The sequence below is a fragment of the Balaenoptera physalus genome (genome assembly GCF_965194825.1).
Source record: "Balaenoptera physalus genome assembly, chromosome: 1".
NCBI lineage: Eukaryota > Metazoa > Chordata > Mammalia > Artiodactyla > Balaenopteridae > Balaenoptera > Balaenoptera physalus.
In genome coordinates, this window is record NC_138882.1 from 7,299,319 (window position 1) to 7,316,720 (window position 17,402).

Here is a 17,402-nt window from a genome sequence, read left to right on the forward strand (position 1 = left end):
GTTGTACAGCATTGTGAATAAATTAAATGTCACTGAATTATTCACTTTAGAATGGTTAATCTGATGTTATGTGAATTTCACCTCAATAAAATAAGGGAAAATAAAGTTGAGGTGAAAATAAAATTTGATGAGTCAAAGCAAAAATAATTAATGCTCTAGAGGATAAGGAAAAAAAAAGCTGGTAGGTTGCTAAGGTAAATGAGGAATTGAGTATATGGCAGAGAAAAAAAAAAAGGGCAAACACATGCATATTAACCATTGCCAAAGAAGAAATTTTTTAAAAATTAAAATAAAATAATATTCAGTGGTATACTAGAAGTACAGTTTCCTGAGCTTATGAAAGATCTGATTGTGTATATACAAATATCTCACCAAGTATCAAACAAAAAATAAAAGTCCTTTAAAGAAATAAATACTTCTAATAGTATTTCAAAGAATTTAAATATAAAAACAAATCCTGTTCATACTTAAGTTATATGGATGTTCTACAAAGAAATATGTCTACATATCAATCTTCCTTCAGACATTTCTCCATCAAACTTAATGCAGAAAAAAGTCAGAATAATATATTGAGAGTCTTAAAAGAAATGTTACTAACAAAAGTGTAAGCATTATAATTTTATTTGTATATCAATATTATAGAAATGTTTTATCTTTACAAAAGTGGATAAAACTATACAAAACTGGACAAAGTAATTGATCATTTTATTTTCACAAAAGAAAATATTTCAAAGTACATAAAAATATAAAACATGGAAATACTATGGAAAACAGTATAGAGGTTCCTCAAAAAACTAAAAAGTGCTAGTTTGATCAAGTGATTCCAATCATGGGTATATATCTGAAGAAAACAAAAACATTAATTCAAAAAGATACATGCACCCCAATGTTCACGGCAGCATTATTTACAATAGCCAATGTATGGAAGCAACCTAAGCGCCCATCAACAGATGAATGGATAAAGAAGATGTATATAATTATATATATATATTATATATATATAATTATACATATGATGGAATATTACTCAGCCATAGACAAGAATGAAATTCTGCCATTTGCAACAATGTGGATGGACCTAGAGAGTATTATGCTTAGTGAAATAAGTAAGACAGAGAAAGACAAATACTCTGTTATCACTTATATGTGGAATTTAAAAAATAAAACAAACACATGTATATAACAAAACAGAAACAGACTCACAGATATAGAGAACAAACTAGTGGTTACCAGTGGTAAGAGGGAAGGGAGAGGGGCAAGATAGGAGAAGGGGACTAAGAGATACAAACTAACACACATAAAATAAATAAGGAACAAGGATATATTGTACAGCACAGGAAAATAGAGCCATTATTTTATTATATTGTAACTTTAAATGGAGTATAATTCATAAAAATATCAAACCGCTATGTTGTACAACCTGAAACTAATATAACGTAAATCGAATTTACATCAGTTAAAGAACAAATAAAAAAGTAATTAGAGAAAACTAATTAAACACTGTGTGTAGATTTTCCCTAATCAGCATGGCCCAGATTTAAAAGATTCTTCATACTATGGGTTAGCAATACACTTTCAGAGTCTCCATTATTGAGAGTAAAGTTTACTACAAGCTTTCTGGATGCCAATTAAGCAGTATCAGTAAAAATTAATGATACACATACTTTAAGACCCAGCCATTTCACATCTAAAGATTTATTGTATAGAATACTTTCTACAAATACATAGAAATATGTGTACAGATATGTTTATTTCAGTATTATTTACAATGGATAAATAATAATATTATAACAACAGAATAAGTTTCAACATTCAGGATATCTGACTAGAATTTGGCACATCTAACAACAGAATACCATTCAACAATTACATACACGCACACCTGTTAGAATGGCTTTTATCAAAAAGACAATAAATAACAAGTATTAGTTGAGGAAGTGTAGAAAAGGGAACCCTCATGCACTGATGGTGGGAATGAATATTAGTGCAGCCACTGTGGAAAACAGTATGGAGATTCTTCAAAAAAATTAAAAATAGAACTATCATATGCTTCAGCAATTCCACTGCTGGGTATTTATATGAAGAAATTGAAAGCACTAATTAAAAAAGATATATGCACCCCTTGTGTTTATCAAAGCATTATTTACAATAGCCAAGATATGAAAGCAATCTAAGTGCCTATCAGTAGATGGATGGATAAAGAAGATGTGAGATATATATATATATATATAATGTATACATATACAATAGAGTATTACTCAGCCATAAAAAAGAATGAAATCTTACCATCTGTGACATCATAGATGGACATAGAGTATATTATGCTAAGCTAAGTAAGTCAGACCGAGACTGTATGATTTCACTTATATGTGGAATCTAAGAAACAAAACAAGCGAACAAACATAACAAAACTGAAACAGATTTATAGATACAGAGAACAAATGGGTGGTTGTTGGATGCGGAGGGGGTTGGGGGAAGAAAAAAATAGGTGAGGGAGATTAAGAGGTACAAACTTCCCACTGGAAAATAAATGAGGGGTATGAAATGTACCGTGTGAGGAATACAGTCAACAGCTATGGGAGATCTTTATTTGGTGACATATGGTAACTAGACTTATCCTGGTGATCGTTTTGATATGTATAGAACTATTGAATCGCTATGTTGTGTAACAGGAACTAACATAATGTTGTAGGTCCATTACCTTAGAAAGCAGACAAAAATTCACAGAAAAAGAAATCAAATTTGTGGTTGACAGAGGTGGAGGGTGGAGGAAGGAGGAATTGGATGAAGGTGATTAAAAGGTACAAACTTTCAGTTCTAAGATAAATAAGTACTAGGGATGTAATATATCATATGATGAATATAATTAACACTGCTATATGTTACCTATGAAAGTTGTTAAGGAGACAAATCCTAAGATTTCTCATCAAAAGAATTTTTTTCTATTTCTTTAATTTTGCATCTATAGGAGATAATGGATGTTCACTAAATGTATTGTGAACATGATGCATGTAAGTCAAATCATTATGTTCTACACTTTAAACTTGTACAGTTCTGTATGTCAATTATATCTCAATAAAACTGGAAGAAAAAAATACAAAAAAAACCCTCCAATACATCTATCCTCCACCTTAAAAATAGAGAATTAGGTACATTTCCATCATTAGCGACTCTACTGTGTCTTAAGTTTCATCATTTACTGAAAAAAAAAAAAAATCCTGTGTTAGGAGAACTTGTCAATATTTTTAATGCCACTGATAATGTGGAACTATTGACGATTTATACCTCAGCTTAGCTTAAGCTTCTGTTACCCTGGATTTTGTAGGATGACAAAAATTAAAAAATCACCTGGCAAAAAACCCTCAAATATGTACATAGTTTTTGTATGGCAAAATATCAAATTTTAGAGTATTTGTTGAATATGATGATATAAATTATACGTATGTGCCCATTATATGTATATATATTATTTTCACAAAAGGTCATAATAAAGTGTATATCATTCTACAATTTATGCTTTGCTAGTTAAACACAGCAAAGCATCTGGAAAACTACCCTTATATTCTTATCAGAGGTCAGCTTTAGAAAGCAGGATTAATCATGGAGGTATTTATGTTTCACCATTGTGTTTTGGAAAAAACATTGATATTACAATTTAAATTATATGAGGAAGAGAGAAAAATATAATTTTAATTAAACATAAATTATTATGTACATGATTTTATAAGGGAATTCAAGTGTCAAAAAGAGCTCTTGAGAAATATACATGTTGTAAAGGTGATCAAAAATAGAAAATATGCAGAAGCACTAGATAATATCATACACACAAAAATCATGAGATAGGGAAAATATGAAGATATAAGAAGGGTGATTTCCTAATTTTCCTAGGTGTAATTTGCTTTTAGATGTTGATAATTAAATAAATGTTTTAAATAAACAAGGCACAATCAGAACAAATGTCATTGATTATTACCACAAAGAGAATGCATCTGCAAAATTTTAAGGATACATTTTTAAAATTTTATATTAGAGAACAATTTATTTCAATTAGATTGATTTTTTCTTCTGAAATATAGTTTATATTTCAAAATATTGAATTTTATTTCACAAAACCTTATGAACATCTGACAGAGAGAGAGAGAGTGTGTGTTTTGAGCCCTACTAGAGGGAGATAAAAATTCTAAATAATATTTAGCTAATTTCATCATACTTTTTACTACAATAGTAATAAAACATTGCCAATTATGGCTTATTATAAAAACTAAACATGATTTAATATGAGGTTTTATCTATGCATATATCACATTTCAAATGTCCTCAAATGAACACTTTTCCTAAAATATCAGTATCACTAAAATCATGATGCAGTTAGTAAGAGCATCATAAAGTTGCTACTGTCAATTTTGTGATGATACTAATGTTAATCTTGGTGTTATGACTGTCTAACAAAAACCTTCAATATTCTAACAAGCAATCTGTTTAAGAACCATTTGAGAAAGAAGTGTATGTTCTGGCTGTTATTCAAAAGCCATCTTTCAACACCTTCCGGAAGAACTGAATGTTTATTGACTTGGAAGAGAACGTTAGGAGCAAAGGGCTCTCTCTTTTAAGACAGGCTACATATTTCTCTCTCTTAATGCCATAGAAGAGAAAATTATGTGGACAAATAAAACATGGACAATTCTGAGATAAAAATGTTTCAGAAAAGATAAACTCTGAAGACATTCTAGAAACATTTATCCAATTTATTTATCCTTATTGTCCTCCTAATATACGCATGTAAGTTAATATAGTTAAATGTAAAGTTAAGTTTATATATAAGTTAAATGTCATGCAAATTAAAATAATCTATTTCTACATAAGTATAACAGTGCTCTTTCAAATGTTCAAGTAAATTTTGTAAGGGCTAAGAAAAATAGTGCTACATATCTAAAAAATAAATAATCTTCCAGTAAATATAAACTAAAAATGTGAAGTGTGACCTTTTAGTGGTAGTGGTACATAAAAGTGGATATTACAAAAATTATGTTTTTAAATCAAAAAGTCATATGGTAATTAAACTTCAGTGAAACCTCAAAAGAAAAATAGTGATCATATGAACAGGTGCTCCAAATATAGTACAATGAGTTATATACTATCCAGGAATATATTTAGGGATGAATAATGTCTATTTGCATTGTAGACTTAAAATCAATACGGGAAAACAGGCTGAAATGACGAAGGTCTATACAGGGAAGGAGCCAGAAATCATTGGAGTGAGATAAAAAGATGAAAAAATAGGATTTCAGAGTTTGGGACAGCAAAATGAATCGGTTTTCCATGTTTCTGAAATGACTTACAAAATAAAAAATATAGAGAAAATAAGGAAAGGTACACATTCTACCATGATAGAGAACACTTTCCTAGAGATTAAGAATGATTTTTAATTTTGAAAAATTATCCTAAGTCCTGAGCAAGATAAATAAAAAAAATCAGTATCTAATGAACATAATAAAAGGGGAGGACCTCAAAAAACAAAGAAACATACCAACTAATACAGTTGGAAACTGAATACTTCACCCCTAAATAAATAGTGAACTAAAGAGGAAGTCACAATGAAAATGCACACAAAATGATACTAGAATACTACAAAACCTGTGCAATTCCACATGTAAAAAAAAAGAGAGAAGAAAATACACTGAATGTACATTAGTTAAGAACTCAACTTCATAGCTGAGATCTTTGGAGTATATTTAAAGGAAGCAAAGATTAATAAGATACGAGCTGAAATAAAAATGCCCAAAACATTTGTGTGTTTTAGTTACCTCATTTTATTTGCATGTCCTTGTCCAGTAAGTTTCTGGGATACAAAGTTTAAGTTTATAACACAACATAAATGGCAACATAAACAAATTTCTTCACTTTAAATTATAACATTACCTAAAAGAGCAATAAAAGATATCATACATAGTCATGGTTTGAAGTTTCACTACCTTTGTTTTGTGTATTTGGCACCAGAGATAATTTTAGTGAGATATTGTATTTACAAAGAAAGAAGTAAAATGATTATAATATATGCCCCTGAACAAAATAAATGCCTAGTAAAATACTTCAAATAGTGTACATCTTAAGTATGGTATTTCAAAATGAACAAAATCACCAAATGTTACATTATTAGTACAAATATTGAAGTAGGAAATGTCACAATTCTGGCATTAGAATTTGTCCCAAAGATAAGAATACTGGTTTACTTTGTATTTATGTGTATATGTGTTTTACGTGTTTTCTTTTCCTGTGTGTTTTTTTTTTTAGTTGAGATATTGACACATAACATTGTGCAAATTTAAGGTGTACAATTTGCTGATTTGTTACATTTATACACTGCAATATATGATTACCACCACAGCATTAGCCAAATCCTCTATCACATAGCGTCATTATCATTTCTTTTTTTGTGGTAAGAACAATTCAGTTCTAGTCTCTTAGCAACTTTAAAAATAATAGTTTTAGTTTGGTCCGATTCAATCCATCAACCTAAACTTCATGCTTTGTGTGTGTGTCGCACACACAAGGGTATGACGATTCAATAAAAAAATATTCCAATGTTACAGATAAAGCTTAGTGTCTCTAAATTTAAACTTCTTAAAAGCTCAATTTCAACTCTTCCTTCCTTGAATAAAGAACAAGAAGTGATTAAACTGTTCAATTACACAATCAACTGACAAACAACAATCTACACGGCACATTCAGGAAAGTGATTAATCTCAACATAACACAGATACTAAAATTAGCCTACTTGTGAGTAATTGTTTAACATCTTGTAAGTACAAATGCAGTTACTAATTTTGCCTGCCCTTTCTGATTATGGGCTTTGAATAAAGACATTTCAACCTTCTATTAGAGACAAATACTCTTCATTTTGGATTATGAGGGACATTTAAAAATTATAATGCTAGAATTTTTAAACAGGATAAATGCTTATTTTAAAAATAAAAATAAACTCACATGATAGAGAAGAATGCAAAGACTGGAGTATCACTTTAAATCTCACCATCAAGAACATCTGTTAGCATTTGCCAAATATTTCATAAATCTAAATAAAATAAATATATTTCATAAATTGGTATGAGTTACAAAAAGAAGAATGAGTGAATTGATAAGAAGAGCACAATTAAATTTTAGCAAATTAAAAATCAACAAAATGAAAAGACAGCCTATGAAATGGGAGAAAATACTTGCAAAACATTGATCTGATAAGGGGTGACTGTCCAAAATATGTAAGAAACTCATAGAGGTCAATAGCAAGAAAACAATAACTAAAAAATGGACAGAATACTTGCATAAACAAATTTTCAAAGAAGACATATAAATGGCCAAAAAATAAATGAAGCGATACTCAACATCAATAATAACATCAGCAATTGTCAGAAGAGTGCAAATCCAACCACAATGAGATATCACTTCACACCTGTTAGAAATGTAAAGTTACACCTGTTAGAATGGCTATCATCAAAAAGACAAGAGATAAGAGGTGCTGGTAAGGATGTGGAGAAAAAGGAGCTCTGGTGCACTGCAGGTAAGAATGTGAGATGGTCCAGCCACTATGGAAAACACTATGGAGGTTCATCATAAAGTTAAGAATAGAACTACCGTATGATCCAGTAATCCCACTTCTGGGTGTATATCCAAAGGAAATGAAACCAGGATCTTGAACAGACAGCTGCACTCCCACGTTTGTTGCAGCATTATTCACAATAGCCAACATATGAAAACAAACAAAAGGTCTCTCTACAGATGAATAGATAAAGAAGATGTTTTACACACACAATAGAATATTATTCAGCCACGAGCAAAAAGGAAATCTTGCCATTTGTGACTACATGGATGGACCTTGAGGGCAATATGCTAAGTATCATAAGTCAGAGAGAAAAAGACAAATATTGTATGGCCTCACTTTAATAATCCAAACTGATAGTCTATCCTCATAGAAGCGGAGGGTAAAATGTTGGTAGCCAGGGGCTCAGGGGTGGAGGGAATGGGAGATGTTGGTCAAAGGATACAAATTTCTGGTTATAAGTTGAGTAAGTTCTGGGGATCTGATGTACAGCCTGGTGACTGTAGTTAAAAATACTATTATATAATTGAAAGTTTCTAAGAGATTAGATCTTAAATGTTCTCACCACACAAACACACACACACAATGGTAAATACACAAGGTGATGGAAGTGTTAACTAACCTTATTGTGGTAATCATTTCATAATATGTAAGTATCAAACCCTCATATTGTACACCTTAAACTTATACAATATAATATGTCAGTTGTATCTTGATAAAGCTGGGAAAATATTTTAAATAAAAATATCAACTAAAAATAAAAAAAGCTCAAACTGACACAAACAAATTATTGAATCAATAAACAAATGAGGGAAACAAAGGACAAGTCTTCCTTGGAGAAGAATTCAAAGTAACATGTATAGATACCACTCCCTTCAGGAGAAGTGCTTAATTACCCGGCCCTCCTCCTTCTCCTCCACCTCCACCCCCAGCCCTGGGTGAGGTAGACTTAGTGACTTGCTTCCTAAGAATAGGATATGCAAAGAAAAATATAGTAACTTTCGAGTTCAGAGATCTGGCAAAGACTACTTTAAGCACATGGAATGTGGAATCCTGAAACGGATTCTGAAACAGAAAGAGGACATTAATAGAAAAGTGAAATCCAAATAATATCTAGAGTTTAGTTAATACTAATGTGTTAATGCCAGCTTCTTCATTTTGATAAATGCACCATGGTAATATAAGATATTAACAATGGGAAGAACTGATGTTCTACTATCTTTTGCAACTACTGCTATCTTTGCAACTTTTGTATAAGTCTAAACTTATTAAAATATATTTTAAAAGTGTGTTTAAATATTTTTGCTTTCATACTCTTCCATTTGCTATGTATTTTAGGATTCATTAATCAATTAAATTATTTGTTCTAGGCTAAATCCAAACTTCTCTTGAAGCAATGAATACAACTTGCTTGATGGGGAGAAGGCCAAGGGGAGACAAGAAAAATATGCAAAATAAAAATTATTTTAAGTCTTCAGACTTATTAAAGCACACCATTTAAGCACGACTGTATGTTTAATATGAAACTTTCTCAAAACTGGGTAATCACTTAGGATATTTGATGTCAGGAAGGAGGCATTCAATATGGCTGACGTGAATATGGAAGACATATGAAAATTATCATTCTCCTTGTAAAGCCTTGTATTCTAATGTCCTCTGGCCATGTGACTTTGATTAGCATGAACCATTCTCTACGTGTCTATTCATTTGTGAATCCTGTGGTGAAATTCAGTTTCCGGAAAGTTAAAACTGACGATTAGACCCTGAAGTAGTGTGGTTCCACGTAGGAACTGCAACACTGTGCAGGGCCCTTCCCTGTCACATATGGTTCTAAGTGCCATGTTCCAGTATTTATAACACATTAATTTATTTAAAACCTATTGCCCCATTGAATCAGAATAAAATTAGTGATCTTTAAGTTAGATAATACTGTTAAGACCATGATTATATTCCTACCCCCCTTCTCTGTATTTATTTTGGATTGGAATAGACAATCATAACTGATTATAAAATGATTGGTGTGAAAAATGATACATCCGAAATAATTTGACAACATTTATATTGTATTACTTTATAATGATACTTAATTTTAATTTTTGTGGCATAGAACAAAAAATAATTTGATAAGAAAACAGCTCCTGCCTTTTTTCCTCCATGTGTTATGGATATTCACACCATGCTTATGTGTATTTTTTTTCTGTTGTCAGTGAAATTTTGAGTTATAGGGCTATTATATTTATCTTGGTAAATGCTTTGTCTGGAAAGCACTCATTGGCTAACTCTAATTTAGAGATTAAAAAGTTTATATCCTGACCTTGGTAGATTAAATGCATAATTCTGCTTTTATATAAGAGAAAGCACCACAGGCCAAAATGTAAAAATATTCAGAAACTTGCTATTTTTTCAAACCATAAAGCCTTAATTTACCTTAAGTAATAACAGATTTTACAGTGTCACACCAAGTAAGTTTTGCTCATATTATGTTTTCTAAAATGCTTTCTTCTCCTGAGTTTAACATTATTATTTAAAATATTTACTGTGACAAAATACCGTATAAGAGAATAATATGACTATTTTAATGCCATCATTAATTGAGTTGATATTCACATTTTATAACATAATTTCCTTATGAGTCACTAATTTAAATATATATATATTTTATATAATATTTACTATGTTCCAGTCACTGCCTTATGTGCAGTGACGATAAAAAAATTATGACTATAAAGAGGAATTGGATTTGTGATTTACCCTCAAGAAATTCAACATTGGGGCAATTGCAATGTGAAGAAAGAAATACAAGACTATATAATACATGCTAAAGACAATGTGGAATGTAAATGTATTGTACTGGAAAGAATATAAACACTGCTACCTAGTTTAATCACACAGCAGGCATTTCTGTCTTCCAGAAGTTACTTGTATGTCTCAAATTTTAAAATAAAGTATGTAGTTTGCCTCACTACTGATGGGGTGAATGAGAAAGGCCCTGGGGCCACTGTACCATCACCAGCATCCTAATGGTTCCCATAGCCACGCAGCTGCTAAGAGCTGGTTATAGAAGAAATGCTACCCACTTGATCAGACTTTCTTAGTCTCACATCAGAGAGGGCCATCTATGCCTTCTGCATTGTTGTTTACAAACATCTTCAGCCTGCTTCTACTGCTAACGATTTTATCCAACCACTGGAAGAGACACTATATGAGTAAAAAAGATCACTTCTTTCCTCCTCAACATTTAACAAGGACATAGATTAGCTGGGCATGAGATCGGTATTGAAAGTTTAAATAGAGAGTAAAATGGTTTAAATTACCAGCTGAGCACCAAATATTCTCCATGAAAAATACATTCATGTATTTTTAAATTCTAATTTGATTTTTTTCATACTCATACTTATTTTTAAAAATACATTTCCCATTCAGCCCCAGGTCTTTTATTCAAATGCAAACGGAAACGCTAATGGTTTTATAGTAAAATATCATGTAGTACAAAGACAGTTATGTGATAAAAAAAAATAAATTAAATTTGAGGATGGTTTCCTGAGAGTGAAATCACATTTTAAAGGTAAGGCTACACAGTTGTTCCTTTTATAAAAATAAATACTATCCTTCCTTACTTGCTTATCAAATCTCAGTTGAAACTTTGCCCCATTACTGCATCCTTTAATAACTAGAAGACTTTACACGAAGGAGAGACGTTCTAGGAAATTTGTTTCACAATTCTTTCTATTTATAAGACACGATGTGAAGATGGTAATAAAATATTATACTTGGTCAGAATATCTTATAGGACGGTTTGTTAAATGTGCAGAGGTGGAAATTGGTATAGATCAATATCAACATGAGAATTGTATTTTTGGCCTATTTTTTTCCTTCTGTTTGTAAAATAAATGTTCATTAGTACATAGAGGAGCACTTTATACATTTAAAAAATTATTGTTTGTAAGTAAGTACATTTGCTATTGTACTAATAGGATTTATTTTTCAACTCTTTAGCTCAGCCATGCAAGTTGACATGTTCCCGTATGGCCAGGGCCTGAAGCCACATGGAAAGAAAATATTGATGGATTTTAATGTTTCTTTTCTCTCCTTGGGATACTCCTAGAATAACAGCAATGTGAGCTGAAGAATTTTCATATGGTGATTGATCAATTCAGTAAAATTTATAGGATAAAAGTTCATCTGAAAGTAATACACATATGTATACACATATATTGCATATTATAATATGTATTATGTATAAGTTCTATAGTCATATTCATATATTTTTCTTATATATATATATATATATGTATCTGGGTTTTTTAATCTTTAGCACTGTTGGAATTGTTTGCAAAGCCTTTTGGCAGATGTTTCCCAGCCAAGGAGAAAGTATCAACATGAAGGTGATGTAAACGTGATCTTGGGGGAAGAAAATAAATTCAATCTCCAGTTCTAAGAATTTATTGGGTTAGTAGCAATTATTTTTTGTCACCTGCTTGCTACTTTGCTTTAAAATGTTGCATATATTTTGACAAATCTATTCATATTAGCATATGAGAATAATGCACATTTCTACAACTGGAATATTCATCAGATTTAAGAGTTTTTTTGTCTACTGGACCCAACTATTATTTATATTTACTGGCAACCTGTAGTTACATTCTATTTTTTAATCTATCTTCCTTTATATTGTCAAACTTATAAATTTTTCTCATGTATTTACATAAATAACTCATAAGTGGAAAAACAGAAGAGTGTTCAACTTGTATGACTAATTATTTCCTTTATAAAAGCCAAATACTAATTCACCTATTGTGATGAAGGACTGGAGAAATTTAAGAACAAGATACTGTAAAACTATTAAATTTTGGTGCTAAGCCAGATGTCATAATAAATCACAGAATTATCGGGAGTAAAAAGCGTTGACAAGTAATTGGCAAGTCTGAAATAAATTATGCTGGCTAATGAAAATATTGAAGGTCTTCAATTTTAATGTCTCTGTGCAATACTGTACATATTTTCATTTTCTACCCTGGATGTGTTGTAGTTCAGCTGAAATTGTGAGCATGTGAACTGGACATGAAAGTTCAGTAAGAAACCCATTAATTCAGACAAAAAACAGGGAGTTATACAAATATGTGGCTCTGTAGCATTTGTTCCCACAATAGTAAGTGCCAATTTATGCTCAGTGAACTGGCCAAACTAAGTCCCATAATAAATACTTAAAATAAGCCAATGTCTATAGTAAAACGAAGTATATTCCCACTCCATGGATAGTTTTCTTATCAAAACAAGCTAAAATTAACTTCTATAGTTTTTTTTGAACTTACTAAGTATATTTTGAATTTTATACTCATTTTCTTTCTGCTCATTTGAACATTGGCTTTGTTCTCAAATTTGAAGGAATAGGCTTAAAAGTTTAAAAGTTTGACTACTAAGAATTTTAAACAAACAATACAAACAACTTTATTTTTTATAATACCATACAGATCTTATAGAGGATATCACATATGTCCCATTTAATTTAAGTATGACCACTTGAAAACATTGCAGAACTATTTATACGTTTTACCTCTTAAAGTCAACATCGATGCAAGTCATGAAAAAGAAGAAAACTGTCTTTCAACATTAGCAATTTACTGGTAGAATGACCATAGCTAATCATATTCATCTTGGGCATCCCATTAAAAATTAATAAGAAAATGACTTTGGGAACTAAAACTAGTGACTAAAGCACTTTCTGAGCCAGCTGTATAAAGGTGTTCAAAAATAATGAGGAGATTTTGGGAAGATGGAGATTGCAGCACAGTTTTCTAAATCCTGACAAAAAAAACCAGGAGAGTAATTATATATCCATAATATAAAACCTATGAATACTATTTGCAGTGAAATTTGGAGACGAGGTATCTCCGTGAACCTCAAAGACTAAATAAAGGCAAACAGACACAAGAAGTTCATGTCAATATTATATTTGCTGAGAAAAAACAGTGGAACTCAATACAGCATGTCAATGTCCTGGTTCCCCATGGCTGGATCGGTACCACCACAATGAACACTCAAAACTGATCAGCTAACACTATCTTTTAGGACAAGGTGACACACTAAAAAGAAACTACTTGAAGTGGCATCAAAATAAGCAATTTAGAGACAACAAAGGGACAAAAGAGAGGAAAGCTACAGATAAAAGTGGAGGAGGAAAGCTGGACCAGGAAATTTCACAAAGCAAAACAGCCATATTTTTGAACACTAGAGCAAAAACAAAACAACAGAAGCTGGAGTTCTGTGTCATTAGAAAATTTATCCTGATGCATACCTACTTCAGCTTAGGAACAGTTCACATAAAAATCAGTTAAGAATTGCGTTTTAATTCCATATAAAGTTACTATAAGGGGGAACAATGAATAACAACCAGAACAACATACTTTCAGAAAATGAAAGCAACGCAAAAAAGACATGCTCACAGGATTTATCAAAATTGTAGCTTTTTAAATTTCATGCATGTTTGCACAAGATTTGAACATAAATTTTCATAATAACTTTCTATAAAACACACTCAAATGTCTGTTAACTCATGAATGGATAAACACATTTTGGGATAGCCAAACAACAGAATACTCCTCTGCAGTAATAAAAAGGGGTGAATTAGCTATACGAACAACAACGTGGGGGAATTTCAAAAGCACTATGCAAAGTGCAAGAAGTCAGGATCCATGATATTTCTTTCCACATGATTCTGTTTATGTGAAATTCTATAACAATCAAATCTAGTGATAGAAAGCATATCAGTGATTGTCAGTAGTTAACCTGTGGGGAAGGGGTTGACTGCAAAGGGGTATAAGGGAACAGTGTGCCTTTGGGTGATGGAAAGATTCAATATCCAGACCATGTGGAAAGTACACAGGTATAAACACTTGCAAAAACTTGTTGGACTGTACAATTGAAATGAGTGCATTTCACTAAATATGAGTTCCAATTTAAACACAACATAAAAAGAGATAGATATATGGACTCCATTATTTGGCGTCTGAACGTCAATTTGGGAGTATTCTAATTTCCTGTTTCATTAGTGCTAAGAGTTTAGATTAGGATCTGTCCTATCCTAAATCTATCAAATATTACTAAATTTTATGTTCTTCATATTCTGCAAAATTGTACATTTTTACAATTATTATTTCCCACCTAATTTTCTATTGTAATATAGGTCTAATTAATTTTTTAAAAAGGCCAGAATATGAGCTATAAAATACTTTCTCTGAGTCTAAATCAAGCACTCTTTCACTCTGACCTGATCAATTTCTTTATTAGAAACAAAAATTTGAATATTATATTTGAACTAATTATATAAAAAGATACATTTTGCTTTAAATCTTCAAATATTTAAACATTTTGCCTATAGCATTAAATGTTAAAGAACACAAAAATCAGTGACATGAACAAATGAGCTTATCCATGATCTATTCACATAAAAGGGAAAGGTTTCTAAAAACGCATTTATTCAAAGGTTATTTTAGTCAGTACTGTTTAAATAACAAATCCTAATTAGTTCTTCCAAGCTGCCTATACTTCACGCAACACTTGCAGTCTCTGAGACCTATTTTATGTTAATTAGTTCCTCTGTGAGGACAATTTTGTTTCTCTCATTTTTTTTGTAAGAAACAGTTTTCATTGAAAAAATAAGTATACTTTCTGACTTTGGGGTTCTGGGAAAGACAAATTTTTGAAATTAACTGCATTCATACACACTATTACAGGAAATAATAATTACTTGTAACATTAAGCCCTTGATTCTTCTTCCCTAACAAATGATTCTATTACTAAGGAAACACACAAAAGCAGAAAAAATCATGCATATCTTTTCTCTAAATGGTCCAAATTTTAAAAAAAATTGCTTCTAGATATATATTTAGCCATAAATTGATTAAGGAAAATATTTATCTGTTGGCATTTAAAATACTTAAACCTACAAACTGTGACGGAATGAAACTTATCATGCACTTATTTACATAGTCATTAAAAGTATGAGATACATTTTTAATAAATAAAAAATGCAGGGTACATAGTTATAATAAATGTCTATTGAAATTCTTAGTAGTTTTTTAATGTAAAATTGTAAATAACAGCAGTATATTCTAACTGAATGTTCAATACCCAAAACTATTTAGCAATATGGTATAACCGTTATTTTGAAGATATAGTATGGAGTCCACTGGGTTATAGAACAACTTGGTGATAGGTATTCTGTTTGTGGTTAGCAGAATCAGTGGCACCACATTTTCTTTTGTTTACAAAGTCATTTCTTAGAGGACCAATATTCATTCAATTTCATGGCAGTTATCTACAAATCACGGTCAGAGGGGTTTTTGTTTACCCTATAATGTTTCTAATTAGTTCCTCTATTTTAGTTGTACTGTAATATGCAGAGATTTTAAGTTTAATGGAAATGATTTCAGGCTATATTGGTGAAATGAGTTTATTAAAAGTTTTCATGGAGAGCTGCTCACTAACAGCAGTTTGTTTATAAATAGACTTTATTTTTAGAACAGTTTTAGGTTCACAACAAAATTGAGTGGAAGGTACAGAGATATGCTGCCTGCCCCACACATGCACAGCCTCCCCCATTATCAACATGCCTCCCCCAGAGTGATACATTTGTTATAGTAGATGAATCTATGTTGACACATTGTAATCACCCAAAGTCTGTAATTTACATTATGGTGCATTCTTGGTGTTGTACGTTCTATGGGTTTGGATAAATGTATAATGATAGATATCCACTGTTGTAGTATCATACAGAGTAGTTTTACTGCCCTTACGACCCTCATATACTCTGCCTATTGGACCTTCCCTCTCCCTTACCCAAATGGCAACAACTGATCTTTTCACTATCTGTATAGTGTATGTATTTGCCTTTTCCAAAATGTCATATTGTTGGAATCATACAGTGTGTAGCCTTTTCACATTAGCTTCTTTCACTTATTAACATGCCTATACGTTTCCTCTAAATCTTTTCATGTCTTGATAGCACATTTCTTTTTAGTGACATGATATTCTACTGTCTAGATTCTCCAACAGTCTATTTATCCCTTCACCTACTGAAGGACATCTTGATTGCTTTTGTTTTGACAATTATAATTTGACAATTATAAATAAATAAACAACTGTGTGCAGATTTTTGTGTGGACATAAATTTACAAATCCTTTGGATAAATGCCAAGAAGCATGGTTGCTGGATCATATGGTAAGAGTATGTTTATTTTTGTAAGAAACCAACAAACTATCTTTCAAAGTGGCTGGACCATTTTGCATTCCCACCAGTGATGAATGAGAATTCCTGATGCTCCACATCTTTGCCAATATTCGATGTTGTCAGTGTTCTGGATTTGCATTTTTCTAGTAAGTGTGTAGTGGTATCTCATTGTTTTTATTTGCATTTCCCTGATGACATATGATGGGAATATTTTTTTCATACTCTTATTTGTCATTCGTGTATCTTTTTTGGTGAGGTGTCGAGGTCTTTGGCTCATTTTTTAGTTGGGTTGCCTGTTAAGTTTTAAGAGTTATTTGTGTAGTTTGGATAACAGTCTTTTATCAGATGTGTCTTTTGCAAATATTTTCTCTCAGACTGTGTCTTGTCTTCTCATTTTCTTGATAACAGCAGTTTTTTAGTGACCCCTAGGATCTAAAGTTAGCGCTAATGAATCTGTTGTCATTTTTTCTTCAAAGAAACAAGCATCCACTTTTTATCCACTGTGAGCTGATTGTGCTAATTAGCACTCAATTTACAGGAGTTTCTTATTATTCAAGGGAAGCACCTATATTGGACAAA